General features: G+C 47.1%; 1 pseudogene; it reads right to left on the bottom strand.

Annotated features, from left to right (window-relative positions):
• Window positions 1–8,483: 8,483 nt before the first annotated feature.
• Window positions 8,484–9,830, bottom strand: LOC150040024 (tripartite motif-containing protein 43 pseudogene; annotated as a pseudogene).
• Between the last annotated feature and the right edge of the window lie 5,687 nt (window positions 9,831–15,517).

Below are 15,517 nucleotides of genomic sequence, written 5' to 3'. Positions count from 1 at the left end.
TAGACCTATTTGTTTCAATTTTAGCCCGACACTGTGCAGTGAACTCTGTCTCCCATAATAAGTACTCTCCCGCACTAAGGCATGCTCTGGCAAGCCGTTTCCAGTCATTTGGGCATGCAATACCAGCACACGCGGCCTCCAATATTGCTTGAGTAAAAGGGGCAGTTGGCCCATATTGGGAGCAGGCATTTTTTAAATCCTGTAATAGCTTAACAGCAACAGGTTGATGGTATACTTGTTCATCATGATCAACTAAACTAGGGAAGCATCGAGGCCCTGAAATACCTTCCCTCTCTCTAGCAGCCTGAGTCAGGTTTAATTGCGATGCACTGTGCCTGGTTGTAGTGCCTGTTAAAAGGGACTTGTTGCTAGGGCCTTTAGGCTTGCCTAAAGGTTGAGAAAGGGATTGAGGCCGTAAGGCTGCAGCCGGAGGCGGTGGGTGTGAGGGGTAAGGTTTAGAATCAGACACCATAGTGGCCTGAGGGTCATATTTCTTTCCTACTTCTGAGGGGGCTCTCTGCTCTGTCCCCATTTTCGATAGAAAATGTAGGATTTCTTCTAACTTCTTCTCCATCGTAGCCATTCGGCCCTCCATTGACTCATCATAACTTTCCTCCTTGGTATTCAAACCTGAATTCTGATACTCAATATCTACTGGTTGTTGTTCCGTTTGCAAGATCTCACTTAGACTCTCTTGGGCTGCGGCATATGGCTCAGCCTCAGGTTCTTCAGAAGGGTCCTTTAACTGATAAAGTTCCCTTAATTCAAGATTAAATTCAGCATCTTCATGTAGAGGATCTATGTATTTACTTACTAAATTCCATACAGTAGTAGCCTCTATTGGGGTCTTTTCGGGGCCATATACCTCATAATAATCTTGAATTCTTTTTCCTATCCGCTGCCAGGCTTTTTGGAATGCCTCCTCTACAGACCTCGGGCATGCTTCCTCGAGAAACTGTAGGAAGCTCTGAAGCACCCCCTCTTCCACCCACGTTCCGTGGGCTTCAAATAGGCCTGTTAAGATCGGTAGAAATAACTCATGGCTATTAGCTTGACCCATAATTATTACTCCTGACTATATTCTCTTAATAGTCCTACGATGTGTTACTCACCACAGGGAGGGGTCCTTCACCTTCGTCCCAGATTTTCAGGGTCCCTGTTCGGGCGCCAGATGCCGGGGCCTCCCGGCAGCAAATTGGGGTTCCTGAAATAAGGGGCAGGGACTGGAAAAATTAGAAGAGAGACAAACACATCGGGTCCAGGAGGTCTGCAGCCCAAGCAAAAACTGCCGCCTCGTTTATTCTTAACACAAAGTTTTTATCCCCTCCCGAGACCAGGGCCCTCCCAGGTGTTACATCCAGATCGTTAATCAGGGAGCTGTTGAGGGTTACATTCATATGGTAAATCTCAGATCAATTGAACAGGAGAAGGCCAAAAAACAATAAGACAATCAAGCAATTATCTGATGCAAATCAAAGTACAGTTTGTTTCCACTCTTGCTCCCGACAGTTCTCACCTGCAAGAGTAAAACTGGCAAAACTCTCTTGACACAAACTTCCGGAAAATGAACGGCCGATATTAATTTTGCGCGCTTTATGATCTTTGAGTATGAATGTGTGTGAATGAGTGAGTGAACATGTTCAAGATTAAATTGTCAGCATGCTGTATAAAACAATGGATAAATTTATACTTGAAACAAAAAGGCAATTGGGTAAATCTAAGTCTAAACTTCAAGAAAATTATTAGGTTAAAATGTTTTACAATGTCTCAAAGGGTTATTGCATTGCTTTAAAGAGAAACTGGTAAAAAGTATTTTTCTAAAATAGAAAAAGTATTTTCTAAATAAAATTTGCATTAATAATTTGATATTGAAATGCACAGAGCTGTTTACGTTGTGAACATTGTATCCTGTTTAACCCAGAGGTATTAGGGAATTTAGAATCTATTTCCTTAAATTAAAATTTGAAGATAAATATTAGAAATTAAAATGTAAATTTATTTATTTCAGAGACCTTACCTATCTTTCAAAACTGTCTAGGTAATCAAATGCTAAGAGAAAGGATGGGAAAACTTAGAATAGTCCTATGTGACCATCTTGGGGGGTGAGAGGTTGAATGGCAAAGGTGCAGCCTTGGGTAAGCTGGAGTGAAGGCTGTTCACTTAACTTGGTCAGGTAAACTGAGATCCACATCTTCGCTCTTTTTCTTTGCAGACTGACATTGAAAATCTGATGGTAAAATCTGGATAATATAATTAATATTTTAAAAGAAATAAATATTTAAAAATTTATCTCTGTATAATTTGGGTTCATGCTACTGCATTGCAATTGGATGTATTCTAGAAAAAGAAGGAAAGTAAGTCCAGATTTAGACTTTTGGTGCACTGATGATGTTTACAGTTCTTGCATTGAGGAAAAACTTATTTGAGTTTAAACTGTTGCTGGAGTTTTGAAACCTGGAAACAAAGGGAGTTCCTTGGGCCCTTAAAGATTTTTCAAATGCACATAAAGGCTAAAGTGTTAATTGTTTAAGCAAATATCAGTAAAAATTTTAAAGAACATTAGAAATGGGTTTCTGAACAAAGTTTGAAATTGAAATTATCCTAAATGTTTGTTTAAACAAGAAAAATTAGGACTACCAAAATGGTTGCTTAATTGCTATTTCAGCTTATTCTTGCAAGTTACTCTATAGCAATCTGCAGCAGGTCCATGGAGAAGGACAGCAGATCCTCATTCAGATGTAAATTTGGTCCTCACCAAGTTCCAGGTAAGGTCATGCTTAGAGACTATTTCTGAGTTGACCACCTTGTTGCTTCTAATTGGAGTAAAGTGGCCTTTGTAGGACTCACTGATCTGAAAGCCGCAGTTTTGAGCCAGCCCAGGCAAGGCAAAGTCCCTGTGAGACTGTGGTGTCTAATCTGTCAGAGTGCTATTGAGAGTTGCTTTGGAGCTCGAAGTGGCAGGGTGTTAGCCTTGAGCTGGAGAGCTAAGAGACAGCACCCAGACCCTGAGTTCAAGTCCAGCAACCAACAAAGTGAAATGCCAATGGGACATTTATTCCTGTGTGGAGAGACCCTACTGTGACAATGAAGCATCCAAATGCAGTAAGCCACAGCTTGGATGGCAGAGGTGGTGTCAGATCCTAGAGTCATTTGTGCTTGGCCATTCAAAATTAATCAGAGCCGGGAGGTCATAGAATAGTTTGTAAGCATGCCTTACTAATGCCCATGCCTTTCATACCTGGGCAGGAACTTGTCAATCATCTGTGATAGAGGATGATTTAAAATCCTAACTGAGTGAAGTTTGATTTGACACCAGCCACAAATTCAGGGTGGATGTGACGCTTGCGTCCCTATTATATGTTTAGATCTGGCAACTGAAGCATAGAGTGCAGGGATTAAATCAGGAAAATGCCTTTGCAAATGGGTGCTAAGTAAGCTACACTGTTGTAGCCAAAGAAAAAGTTTGTGCAGTTGTTAAATGCTTTACATGACCTCCAATTTGGAGTAGAATATATGTAATCTTGACAGCCTCTTGGTAAAATAGGCTAAGTTTTCAGGGTCCCTGGCTAGGTATAGAGACAACGCCCCTGAGTCAGCCTGAAGAAGTTATAGAAGATGGATCGTCGCCCATCAGTCCTCTTTAGATAAAGGGACCAAAAAGTTGTTTCTTAAAAATTAAGACAGCATAAGTTGGAGGCATGGAAAAAAATAGTAGTAACAAATGTGCAAGAGTGGAGACTGCACTTGTGGGGAACGGCTACAGTTTCGAGTCTTCTGTGCCTGTCTAGAGAGTGCTAAGCCTTGTTCAATCTGGTTACTAAAAGTTGCCACCCTGGTATTACTTTGGATTCTCAATCCTATACTGTCTTAAAAACCAACGGGTGCCAGCCTGCAAAAGTGAGTGTGCTCGGGTAAAGCAACTAGAAAAGCATTGGGAGAATTCACCAGAATCAGGCCTTAGGTTAAGCTTCTTTAGAAATTTTGCAGGTGACCCAGCAGGAGGTGTGACATTCCATTGGAGCTGCTGTGCTGCCGGATTCAACCACCACCTCACAGTTTTTTCCTGAGAGGACTGGAACTAAACTCTTGGTGATGGGACCCGACCTGATTTGACAGACCACCCCCTTCAGGATGCTGAGCTCACCTGGTTCACGGATGGCAGTAGCCTTCTGGAAAATGGAGAGCGGAAGGCAGGGGCAGCTGTTACCACTGAGAATGAGGTAATTTGGGCTGGAGGGCTGCCCCCTGGAACATCGGCCCAGAAAGCGGAACTTATTGCCCTAACCAAGGCCCTCCAAATGGCAGAAGGTAAGAGACTTCCTCTGTTGGTCGAGGGAACGGCTTTTGCCCCTCCCCGACTGTCTGAAAGCCGCGCGGTAGGTTAAGGGACCGGTCTGTTTGTTTTGTTTCTTGTACATTAAAAATAAGGCAGAAATTGTAGCCCTGTTGGCTGCAATATTTTTACCAAAAAGACTGAGCATTATACATTGCCTGGGCCACCAAAAAGGGGAGTCAATGGAAGCACGAGGCAATCGTCTGGCAGACCGAGCGGCTCGGGAAGCTGCACTTCAGAGAACACCAAGAGTGCCGGCCCTCCCAATAATAGAGAAGCCTCACCGTAGTCTTCCCCCACTCCCATACACTCCAGAGGATATTGAGTGTCATAAGAAAATGGGGGCGGCCTATGACTCCAAACAAGGACAATGGACTTTTGATGGAAAAACAGTTTGGCCCAAAAAGTGGACTTTTACTTTGGCCACTTCTTGGGAAAGGAGGAGGCTTTGCAACAAGTGGCTGCCCAGTGCCCAGCGTGTGCTAGGGTAAATGCAGGACAGACTAAAATTGGACTTGGAACCAGAGTGAGAGGACACCTCCCAGGTGTTCATTGGGAAATTGACTTTACAGAAATTAAACCTGGACAATATGGCTACAAATATCTTCTACTGCCGATCAGACACCAGAATGGAAACTGCAACGCACTCCAAATCCTTTAAAGATAAGACTTTCTTAGTTGTAAAAATCTCTAACATCCTTATCTAAAGTACTTTTCTTAAAGGATGGCGGATTATGTGCCGCCCTAAAAGAGGAATGTTGTTTTTACGCTGACCAAACAGGAATTGTCCGGGAAACCATGGGCAAACTTAGAGAAAGGCTATCGGAAAGAGAGAAAGAATTCCGCTCTCAGCAAGGATGGTTTGAAAACTGGTTTAATCAATCCCCTTGGTTTGCAACTCTGTTATCCACTATAGCAGGACCACTCATTATACTCATTCTAATTCTCACCTTGAGTCCCTGTATCCTAAATAGACTAGTCCAATTTGTAAAAGATCGATTAACTGTAGTACAAGCTTTAGTGCTCACTCAACAGTATCAGCAACTTAAGGAAAGAGAGACCACTCTGATTGAATGAAAGATTCCATTCAAGGAGCTATAAGAAAATGGGGGATGAGAAATATACAATCTCCCCATAATGTAATAGTAACCAATAGTAACCACTCTAAATCACCTTCACAACACAAACATCTTTCAATTTACTAAAAGAATGGCCTTTAGAATAGTGCAAGTAGCTGCAGTTTATACAATGGGCTGGAAAACAGCCAACAGGATGTTGAATGATTGCGGTTTGAGTTGGTTCGAGTCAGTGAAACTGTATACCTTATGAACCTGAATAAGAGGAGGAAATTCCAGGAATAAAGCAATAAAATATGGCCAGGAACAAGACATGTAGTCAACTGCCTGTTTAACCAAGTGGAAAATCCAATAAACCCCTAGCTGAGTCTTACCTAATGTGATTATAACCAATCATTACCCTGTAACTATGCTTCTGCTTCTGTAACCTGCTTCAGCCACCCATAAATATCCCCCTCTCCCCAGCCTAGGTGCGCAAGTCTCCTAGGAGATCTTGTTGCCCCGGGCGCCCGTGTTCCCAAATAAACCTCTTGCTGTTTGCATCCGACTGCGTGGAGTCGCTGTTCCTTGGGAAGGGGGATCCGTCTGGAAGACGTCCCACTGAGTCGGGAGTCTAACAAAGGGACAGGGTTCACTGAGACACATGGCATGGTGGGAATGGCCCCTGAGTCGAGGTGGGGTGGCCCTCCGCTTCGACCATCGCAAACACATCCTGGCAGACCCGGCCTTGGAGCTGGTGTTGATCCACAGGGTACCGCCCAGACCTGTCCTCCTTCCTGCTGTCTGGAAGGCCCTGGAAAGGCTCTTGCTTCCCTTAGGGGAATGGGTCCCCGCTAGAAATGGAAGGCCGTAAAGGAGAGTGGAAGGAGCCAATGGGTTGTCTCCAGAGAGGGGAATTCTTAGGCACACTAGCCAAACCCGTGGTTCAGTTGTCCAGATCTAGAAAGGCCCGCACCACAGACAGAGGCTTCTCTAGGTAGAGACCAGTCACTGGTGCTGTAGTAGAGAAAGCGCCAGGAGTGGCCCCTGGCACCGAGGAGAGGAGGGATAGCTCCTGGGATGCCTTGGCAGGGAATCCTACTGAATTCTTCAGGCCTCTCAAATCTCCATCCCTCTCAGCCACACAACTCTCATTTCTGTCCTAAAGGGGTCAACTCCTTCCACTTCCTCAATCCTCTCAACCCTCCCAACTCTCTGAACACCCTGGATTCTGTCATCCCTCCTAACCCTCTCCTAACCCTCCCCTAAGTATCCCAAACCCCACAACCCTCACAACACTCCCAAGGCTCTCAACAATCTGAACCCTCTTAACTCCTGACAGTCCAAAATCTCTCGACCCTCCAAACCCTTTCCTAACTTTTCCTAAACTCTCTCCATGACCCCTCAACAATCTCAAATCTCAACACACTCAACCCACTCAGATCGCTTAACACTCTTCACTCTCCACTGACTCGCTCAACCACTGGAGACTCTCAACCCTTTCCAAAACCTCTCCCGAACGTCTTCTAAAACCCTTAGCCCTCCCAAACCCTCAAGTCTCTCAATCAACCATCCCTACCCACTCAGTACTCTCAACTCTCACACCTCACACCGAGTCCTCCCAACCCTCACATCCATATCAACCCTCTCATTCTCTCAAGTCTCCCCATTCTCCAATGTTCTCAACTCTCCAATCCTCTCAAAACTCTCAACCCTCTATACCCCACCGACCCGCTTCCACCTTTCAGTCCCCTCCACCCTCTCAAATCTCGGAACCTTCTCCTAACACTCACATTGCCCTTAACACTCCCAATCCTCTCAACCCTCTACCCTCCTCATCTCGCTCAACACTGTGTCCTAACCCCCTGCACTCACTCAAATCCCCCAGTCTTCTCACCTCAATCAACTCACTCAGTTCACTAAGTCTGTGAACCCTCTGAACTCCGTTCCAACTCTTTCAACCTGTGGGACTACCTAGCTAGTGGAAAACAGGCAGGCCTAGGCTACTACCTGTGGCCCCGTGATACTGTGCCTTGGGCACATACACCACCTCACCCCACCCCGGCACAACCAGTGATGTAAGCAGTCCGGAGCTAGAGCGCTCAGGGGCTCTCCCCGCATGGAGCAGGAGCTCCAAAAACTCCCCACAAGTGGGACGTGTCTAAGGACATGGTGGACTGGCAGTCACATTCAGTAAAGACCAAACACCTGCTGCTGGTAGGATGTGGTGGCCACCGCTCAATCTGGATTGGGCACGTGAGCACGTTTTCTAAACTAAAGTTACATCTGCACCGAGACTCCGGTCTCCAGAGTCTGTGTCCCCGGCATGATTCGTGGACACCACCGCCATTCCCCCGCCCACCGCCCGCCTCCACTTCCGAGAAGGACCCCAACATCAACCCTCTCAAGCCTCTCGACCCTCTCCACTCTCTCCTAAATCTCCCAACCATCTGAGCCCTTTCACCTCACTCAATCTTCTCAACACTCTCTCTCCTCTCACAACTCTCAACTCTTCCTGAAACCTCTCAAACACTCATGGGCTAACCCGAGGCAACCTTTTCGCTGATTATACAACTTGTTTGTAATGAACTTTATTATTTGGCCTGTGGGGGAGGGCAAGGAGCGGGGGTTGCCGGATGTGGTGGACGCTGGAGGACACGTGGTTGGGGAGCGGATAAGAGGTGGAGCCCGAGGAATTTGCCTCCATGCCCATGGTGGCTGAAAACCTCCATGACCATAAGGCCAGCTGAGCCTTATGGTCTTCTCCCAGGCCGAGGTGGGTTGGGACTACCGAACCCAATTCAGCACCCAAGGAGCAGTGTAGGGGGCCGGGCGGGGTGGCGAGGGGGTTGGGCAGGGAGGGGGTGCCACGCTGTCCGGAGACCAGCCAGGCCACAAGACAAGGGACAGGGGCCACAGAGACACACTGCGTGTTGGAATGGCCCCTGAGGCAGTCTGGGTGGCTCCCCCTTTGCCTGCCATGAAAACAGGAGGGCAAACCCGGGTTTGTGGAGGGTGGCCCACAGCGTGCCGCCCACATTGCTCCTCCTTCCTGCCACCTACAGGGTCCTGGACTCCCTGGAAAGGCTCTCCGCCTAGGGGAATGGGTCGGCGCTGCAAATGAAAGGCATGACTGGAGAGTGGAAGGAGCCGCTGGGGTATCTCCAGAGAAGGGAACTCTTAGCCACGTTGACAAAACTCACGGTCCCATTGTCTAGGTCCAGAAAGTCCCCCACCCGACCCACAGGCTTCTCTAGGTAGAGAGGAAGCAGTGGTGAGGTAGTACAGAGAGCGCCAGGACTGCTCCCTGGCACAGAGGAGAGGAGGAAAAGGTCCTGGGATGCATTTGGAGGGAATCCTACAAAATTCCTGCACAGCCCCAAAGCCCAGGAGGAAGAGTCGTCCACGCTGAGCTCCCAGTAATGTTTCCCCGAGATGAAGACCGGGGCGCCAAGAGCAAGCCTGCAGCCGGCACCTTCCTCCCTGGAATTTGCGTGTCCCCGGGCCCCTCTAGAGGTCCTCCCGTGACCAGGCAGCAGAGGTGGACTCTGTATCCAGGGATCGAAGGTCACCGTCCCTCGGTACCGGCTGAGTGTCTCTGTCAGTCCGGGAACAGAAGGAGGACTGAGCTGCGGCTCCATGGGCTGGGACATGAAATGCAAGGCGCACTTACAGCTTTCCAGAGCATCTTCCAACTGCTGGAGGAGTTCCACATCTGCCTTTTGGTAGGCTGTCATCAAGTCCTGGTACACCTGCCTCAGGTGAGCCTGCTTCTGGAGAAAGTGCCGCTCCACTGTCCACAGTTGCTCTAAACCCCTCCTTCCTTGGTTGAGAAAGCTTTCTACAAGTGGTCCTTCACCTTCCCCCTGGAGACTGGGGTGGGGCGCCGCCACGTACAATTCCGCTGTCATCTCTCCGTGTCTGCTCACAAACCAAATCCACCGGTCCACGATTTCCCTCCCCTCCTCTAGGTTTCTCTGGTTTTCTTCTATCTTCTCCCACAAAGTTTCCATGTGCTGTAAGTTCACCTCCCGTTTCTCCTCAGCCGCCCTCTCCACTGGTGGGTATGTGTGACCCCTGTGCTCCCGAGCCTGGGAGCAGTGCTCACACAGCAGGTTCTTGTCCTCCTCACAGAACATGTGCTTGGTCACCCGGTGGGTCCCACACTGGTGCTCCTGAGAGCTCAGGAATCGCCGGAGGCTGGCTATTCGCACGGCGGAGACCACCCTGCTCAAACCCACATTTCTTCGCAGTTGTACTTGCTGGGAGGGCTCCCTGCACGCAGGGCACCTGGCCGGAGTCGTGGCTTCTTCCCAGGCAAGGCGGAGACAGGGGCGACAGAAAGTGTGCCCACAGTTGATGGTGACCGGGTCCATCAACGTGTCCATGCAGATGAGGCATCTCACCTCTTCCTGGAAGGCTCGAGCAAGGACCGATTCCATCTTTCCCAAGAGCGCAATTCTAAAGAGCAGGTTCTCCCCCCGCCGCCGCTGCCTTGATCCTGGGTACCAGGAGGCTGGCTGGTTCAGGCTGCAGCAGGGTCTGCTCCAAAGACAACCTCCCCGGGCTTCCAGCCCTTTTATCGGCTGAGGTGCTGTGGCCCGAGAGGGGGATGTGCGCTCCCAGGGGTGGTGCCTCAGGCGATCTCATTTACATATCAACCACACTGGCCAGGCACCACCTGACTACCACTCCTTTGCTTCGGCTTTCTGCCACTGGCATCTAACTAGGTCCACCAAACATGACTGTGGTGTTCCTCTTTGCGTTCCACAGGGATTCCTTTTGCTTATACACATGCTGTCCAACAGCCACTCGAGTGCGGGAAGTTTCTCTGACTTGGGGAAGGGACAGGGGGATCTCAGAGACCCCCGGTGGAGTGCGGAGGCAATAGAAAATGTGCCCACACTTGATGGTGACCGGGTCCATCAACGTGTCCATGCAGATGAGGCATCTCACCTCTTCCTGGAAGGCTCGAGCAAGGACCAATTCCATCTTTCCCAAGAGCGCAATTCTTTTTTTTTTCTGAAACACTTTTTTTATTGTAATTAGTAAAAGTAGGTTTCTCATACACAGCCTTTATTACATTGAGGAATATTCCATGGATTCCTAGTTTCTCCAGAGCTTTTAACATAACGGGGTGTTGGATCTTGTCAAATGCCTTTTGGGCATCTATTGAGACAATCATGTGATTTTTGTCCTTGCTCCTGTTGATGTGTTGAATTATATTAATTGATTTGCGTATGTTGAACCAGCTTTGCCTCCCTGTGATGAATCCAGTTTGATCATAGTGTATAATTTTTTGATGAGTTGTTGTAGACGGTTGGCCAGTATTTTGTTGAGAAGTTTTGCATCGATGTTCATCAAAGATATAGGTCTATAGTTCTCTTTCTTTGATGAATCTCTGTCTGGTTTGGGGATGAGGGTTATACTGGCTTCATAGAATGAGTTTGGTAAGGAACCTTCATTTTCAATTTCGTTGAAGAGCTTGAGGAGTATTGGTGTGAGCTCTGCTTTGAAGACCTTGTAGAATTCAGCTGTGAATCCATCTGGCCCTGGGCTTTTCTCAGGTGGAAGTTCTCTAATTGCCATTTCTATTTCAGAGCTTGAAATAGGCCTGTTGAGTTGGCTTAGTTCTTCTTGAGCAGTGTGGGTGTGTTAATATTGGCTAGGAATTCATCCATTTCATCTAGATTCTCAACTTTGTTGGCATAAAAGTTTGAGAAGTATTCCCTCATGATATTCTAGATCTTGGTAATTTCTGTCGTGATATTACCATTTTCATCTGCGATTTTGTTTATTTCGATATGCTCTCTTCTTTTTTTGGTAAGATTTGCTAAGGGCTTGTCAATTTTGTTAATTCTTTCAAAGAACCAACTCCTTGTTTTGTTGATTTTTTCTATAGTTTTTTTGGATTCCAAATCATTTAATTCTGCTTTGATTATAATTATTTGCTTTCTTCTACTGGGATTAGGGTTGGTTTTTTGCTCTTTTTCCAGGAGCTTAAGGTGAGACCTTAACTTGTTGGTTTGCAATTTTTCCAACTTGTTGTTGTAGGCACTCATCCCTATAAATTGTCCTTTGAGTACTGCCTTTGCTGTGTCCCAAAGGAGTTGGTAGTTTGTGTGCTCCTTACTGTTCAATTTCATAAACTGTTGGATTTCTGTTCTGTTCTGATCTCTTCGATGACCCATTGGTGATTCAACAATGTGTTGTTCAGTCTCCATGAGTTACAGGGTTTTCGTTGGTTGAGATGTGTGTTCAGTTCCAGTTTGATGCCTTTGTGGTCTGAGAGTGTTCATGGAATAATTTCTGTGTTTCTGAATCTGTCCAGGTTTGTTTTATGGCCTAAGATGTGATCTATTTTGGAAAATGTTCCATGTGCTGCTGAGAAAAACGTATATTGTGTTGTTGCTGGGTGGAATATTCTGCAGATGTCTGTTAGATCTAGTTGGTCTATATTTGTTCAGTTCGACGGTTTCTCTGTTGAGATTTGCCTTGTCAATCTGTCCATAGGGGAGAGTGGTGTGTTAAAGTCACCGACAATCACTGTATTTCGATCTATGAATGGTTTCAGTGTAAGTAAAGTTTTCTTGATGAAGTTTGGAGCTCCGGGATTGGGTGTGTAAATATTTAGGATCGTTATGTCTTCCTGGAGGAAAGATCCCTTTAGTAGTATGTAGTAACCTTCTTTGTCTTTTCTTACTAATTTTGGTTTGAAATCTATTTTCTCTGATATGAGGATGGTAACTCCAGCCTGTTTATGGGGGCCGTTAGCTTGATGGAGTTTATTGCAACCTCTCACTTTCAAGAGATGCTTGTTTTTTTGGGATAAGATGTGTCTCTTGAGGACAGCAGAACGGTGGCTCTTGCTTTTTGATCAAACTAGACAGCCTATGCCATTTAATTGGAGAGTTGAGTTCATTGATATTGAGAGTTAGCATTGAGAGATATTTATTAGGTCCTACCATTTTGAAAAGCTATTATTTGGGCCTGTGTCTTGACAGTTCTTGTGGTCCTTAGGTGGTATGCTGTTTAGGTGCCATTTCTTTCCGTATATTGCATTTATTTTGGTTTTCTATGTATAGAACATCTTTCAGAATTCTCTGTAGTGTTGGTTTTGTTGCGACATATTATTGCAGCTTTTCCCTGGAATGGAATGTTTTTATTGTTTCCTCAGTTATGAATGAGAGCTTAGCTGGGTACAGTATTCTTGGTTGGTAGTTATTTGACTTCAGGACATGACATATATGCTTCCAGTCACTTCTTGCTTGCATGGTCTCTGCTGAGAAATCTGGAGTTATTCTGATTGGTTTTTCTTTATAGGTTACTGAACCCTTTTCCCTGGCTGCCTTTAGGATCCTTTTTTTGTTTCTATTGATCCAGTTTGGATTACGATGTGGCGATGGGATGTTCTTTTCTGGTCAGGTCTGTTTGGGGTTCTAAAAGCTTCTTATATCTGGATGGGCCTGCCCTTGTGGATATTTGGGAAATTCTCTGAGATGATTCCCTGAAGTATATTTCCAATACCATTGACCTCTTTCTCCACGCCCTCCTCAATTCCAACTAGCCTTAAATTAGGCTTCTTAATTGTATCTTGGACCTCCTGAAGCGCTCTCTCATTTTTCCTAGATTTGGATTGACTCATTTTCTGTTCTTTCTCTATAATAACTAATCTTCAGCCCCAGAATTTCTCTCCTCTGCATTGTCTAACCTGCTATCAAAGCTATCTACTACATTTTTCATCTCCCTTGCTTCTCATTGCTCATTTTTGATGCCTTGCATCTCTTGTTTTAGAACATGTATGGATTTCTTTAGCTCCTTGATTTCCATTTGAGTGGTTAGCTCAGTAGCTTTATTTTCTTTCAACATTTGCTGGAGTTCAGTCACCTTTTTATTTGTGGATTGTATGAATTCATCCATCTTTCTTTGAAAAACCTTTATTATGGCCTCCTTTATGGCTTCTTCTTTTTCATTTATCACCTTGTTTATGGCTTCCTCCCTTATCTCTTTCTTTATATTTTCACATTTTTCATTAATGATGTTTATCAATTGCATTTGCACAGCACTTGGAAGACTCTCCTCAAGGTTTACCAGTAACTGTTCCATTGGCTGTTTACATTGGGTGAGGGGGGTGGGGGTTGTTGTTTCTTGATTTAACATTTTTCTTGAGTTTCTTGTTCTGCCCATTTGAAAATGGGAGCAAGATTAATACTAAACACGATTATAGTTTTTCAGATATAACCAACCAAGACCTCTGTAGCTGGCAGACTCTAGATGTTCACAAGTTTTGATTCATATTATCACTCTTTCTTTTTGTGCAATTACTGACCAGTCTAATAATCCACTGATAAGCGATTTATACCCAAAACAATAAGCCTCTCAATCCAATCTGTATTGTCTTTAAGTCCCTCTGAGCCTAGAGAATAATTAAACACCTAGATATACAGTGTTGCTCAACAGCCATCAAGTGTAGATCCATGCAGTATATGGGTTGAAAGACGAGCAGAGGTCCAGAGATAGAAAAATAGAATGGGAGAGGTCAGGGGGTAAGTAGATAGCGTATTTGAGTACAACGTTTGGAAAGTATTAGAATAAAACTTATGTGTTGCTGCACGACTAGCTCATAGCCCAACCTGTGGCCTCACAGTGGACCATGGGATGGATCTGCGAGCTTCCATCTGAGCGCGGATGCGGACGTTTTCCTGTGCTGCTTCCAGGGTCAGCCCCAAGCCAAGGGTCTGGGGATTGAGAGTTTCAGGGGCTCTCAGCAGGACCAGCAGGAAACCCCTCTGTTCCCAGGGGCGGGGCACAGCTGGGGTCGTGGGCTCCAAGGGCGGAGCCTTGCCTTTTTGGTTCTCAGAAGGGGAGCTTAGGTGCTGGTCGGCCCTTCAGATCTCTGCTGCGTTTCCACTGCTTTGTTACAGTCTGTGATTTTCGGGTGCCCCTCGGTGGTGTCTTGCTCAGGATTCCCAGCTGGAGGATGCCCCACTGAAAAATTGAGGGGGGGCAGATGCTGGCTCCTATTTTCCCACACCCACTACCCACTGTTGTAAGGCAGGGTCCCAACGCCCTCCACTCTCCAGATCCAGTGGCCTGGGACAGGAGCCTGGTGGGCGGGTGGGAGCTGGGACAGCTCCGCCTCCCCTGGTGGGGTGCTGAATCTTGGGGTCCCCCCGCTTGTCAGTCTCCAGTCAGAGGGCTGGGGGTTGAGCCCATTGGGCAGATGGGAGTTGGGAGAGCCCCGTCTCTCTTGGTGGGGTATTGGGTCTTATGGGTAGCCTGCCTGTCAATCTCCAGTCAATGGCCTGATGGAGGGGGCCGTTGAGGGAAGGGACAGGATTCTAAATTCCTTGCTCCCCTGCTCCCGCCAGTCTTTCTCGGGCGGGGTGCTGGGGTCTGAGTTAAGTTCTATTGCTTGGCACCTGCTCCGCATTCCCGATGTGTTTGGGGACGCGCTGTATTACTCACGCCTCTGCGTCCATGTTCGGGTGCTCCACGGCGGTGGGGAGTCTTTCATTCCCCTCGGGTCTCCGCCGCCGCCTGTGTTCTGCCTCTGGGTTCCGCTGCTTGGTGTTCTGGTTCCCTGTCTGGGTTCTGCTGCTTCCACCGTTCGCTGGCCCGGTTCTGTGATGGTTTCTGCTGCCGCTGGGCTCCCAGCCTGGTGCCCTCCACTGCCCCCGCTTTTCGTGGATTCGGCCCGCTGCCACTTTCCCAGCTTTTCGTGGCTTTCCGCGGCTTTCGCGGCTTGGATCCGGCAGTGAGAGGTGGGGGAGGGGTCTTCGCGTTCCAAATTCTTTGAGAAAGTTGGATGTGAGCTTTATCTGAATTTTCTTTCCGGTTTGAGTCCTGCGTGCAGGGAGCCCTCCCAGCAAGGATAAGTGCGAAGCAATGTGGTTTTGAGCAGGGTGGTCCCGCCATGGGAAAAGCCAGCCTCCAACGATTCCTGAGCTCCCAGGAGCACCAGTGTGGGACCCACCGGGCGACCAAGCACATGTTCTGTGAGGAGGACAAGAACCTGCTGTGTGAGCACTGCTCCCAGGCTCGGGAGCACAGGGGTCACACCCACCCACCAGTGGAGAGGGCGGCTGAGGAAAAACGAGAGGTGATGTTACAACACATGGAAACTATG

This window comes from Megascapheus bottae, unplaced genomic scaffold, assembly GCF_031878675.1.
Source record: "Megascapheus bottae isolate mThoBot1 unplaced genomic scaffold, mThoBot2.hap1 HAP1_SCAFFOLD_163, whole genome shotgun sequence".
Classification (NCBI taxonomy): Eukaryota; Metazoa; Chordata; class Mammalia; order Rodentia; family Geomyidae; genus Megascapheus; species Megascapheus bottae.
The sequence above is the reverse complement of the archived record's forward strand: the minus strand, read 5'-3'. Positions and strand labels throughout refer to the sequence as shown.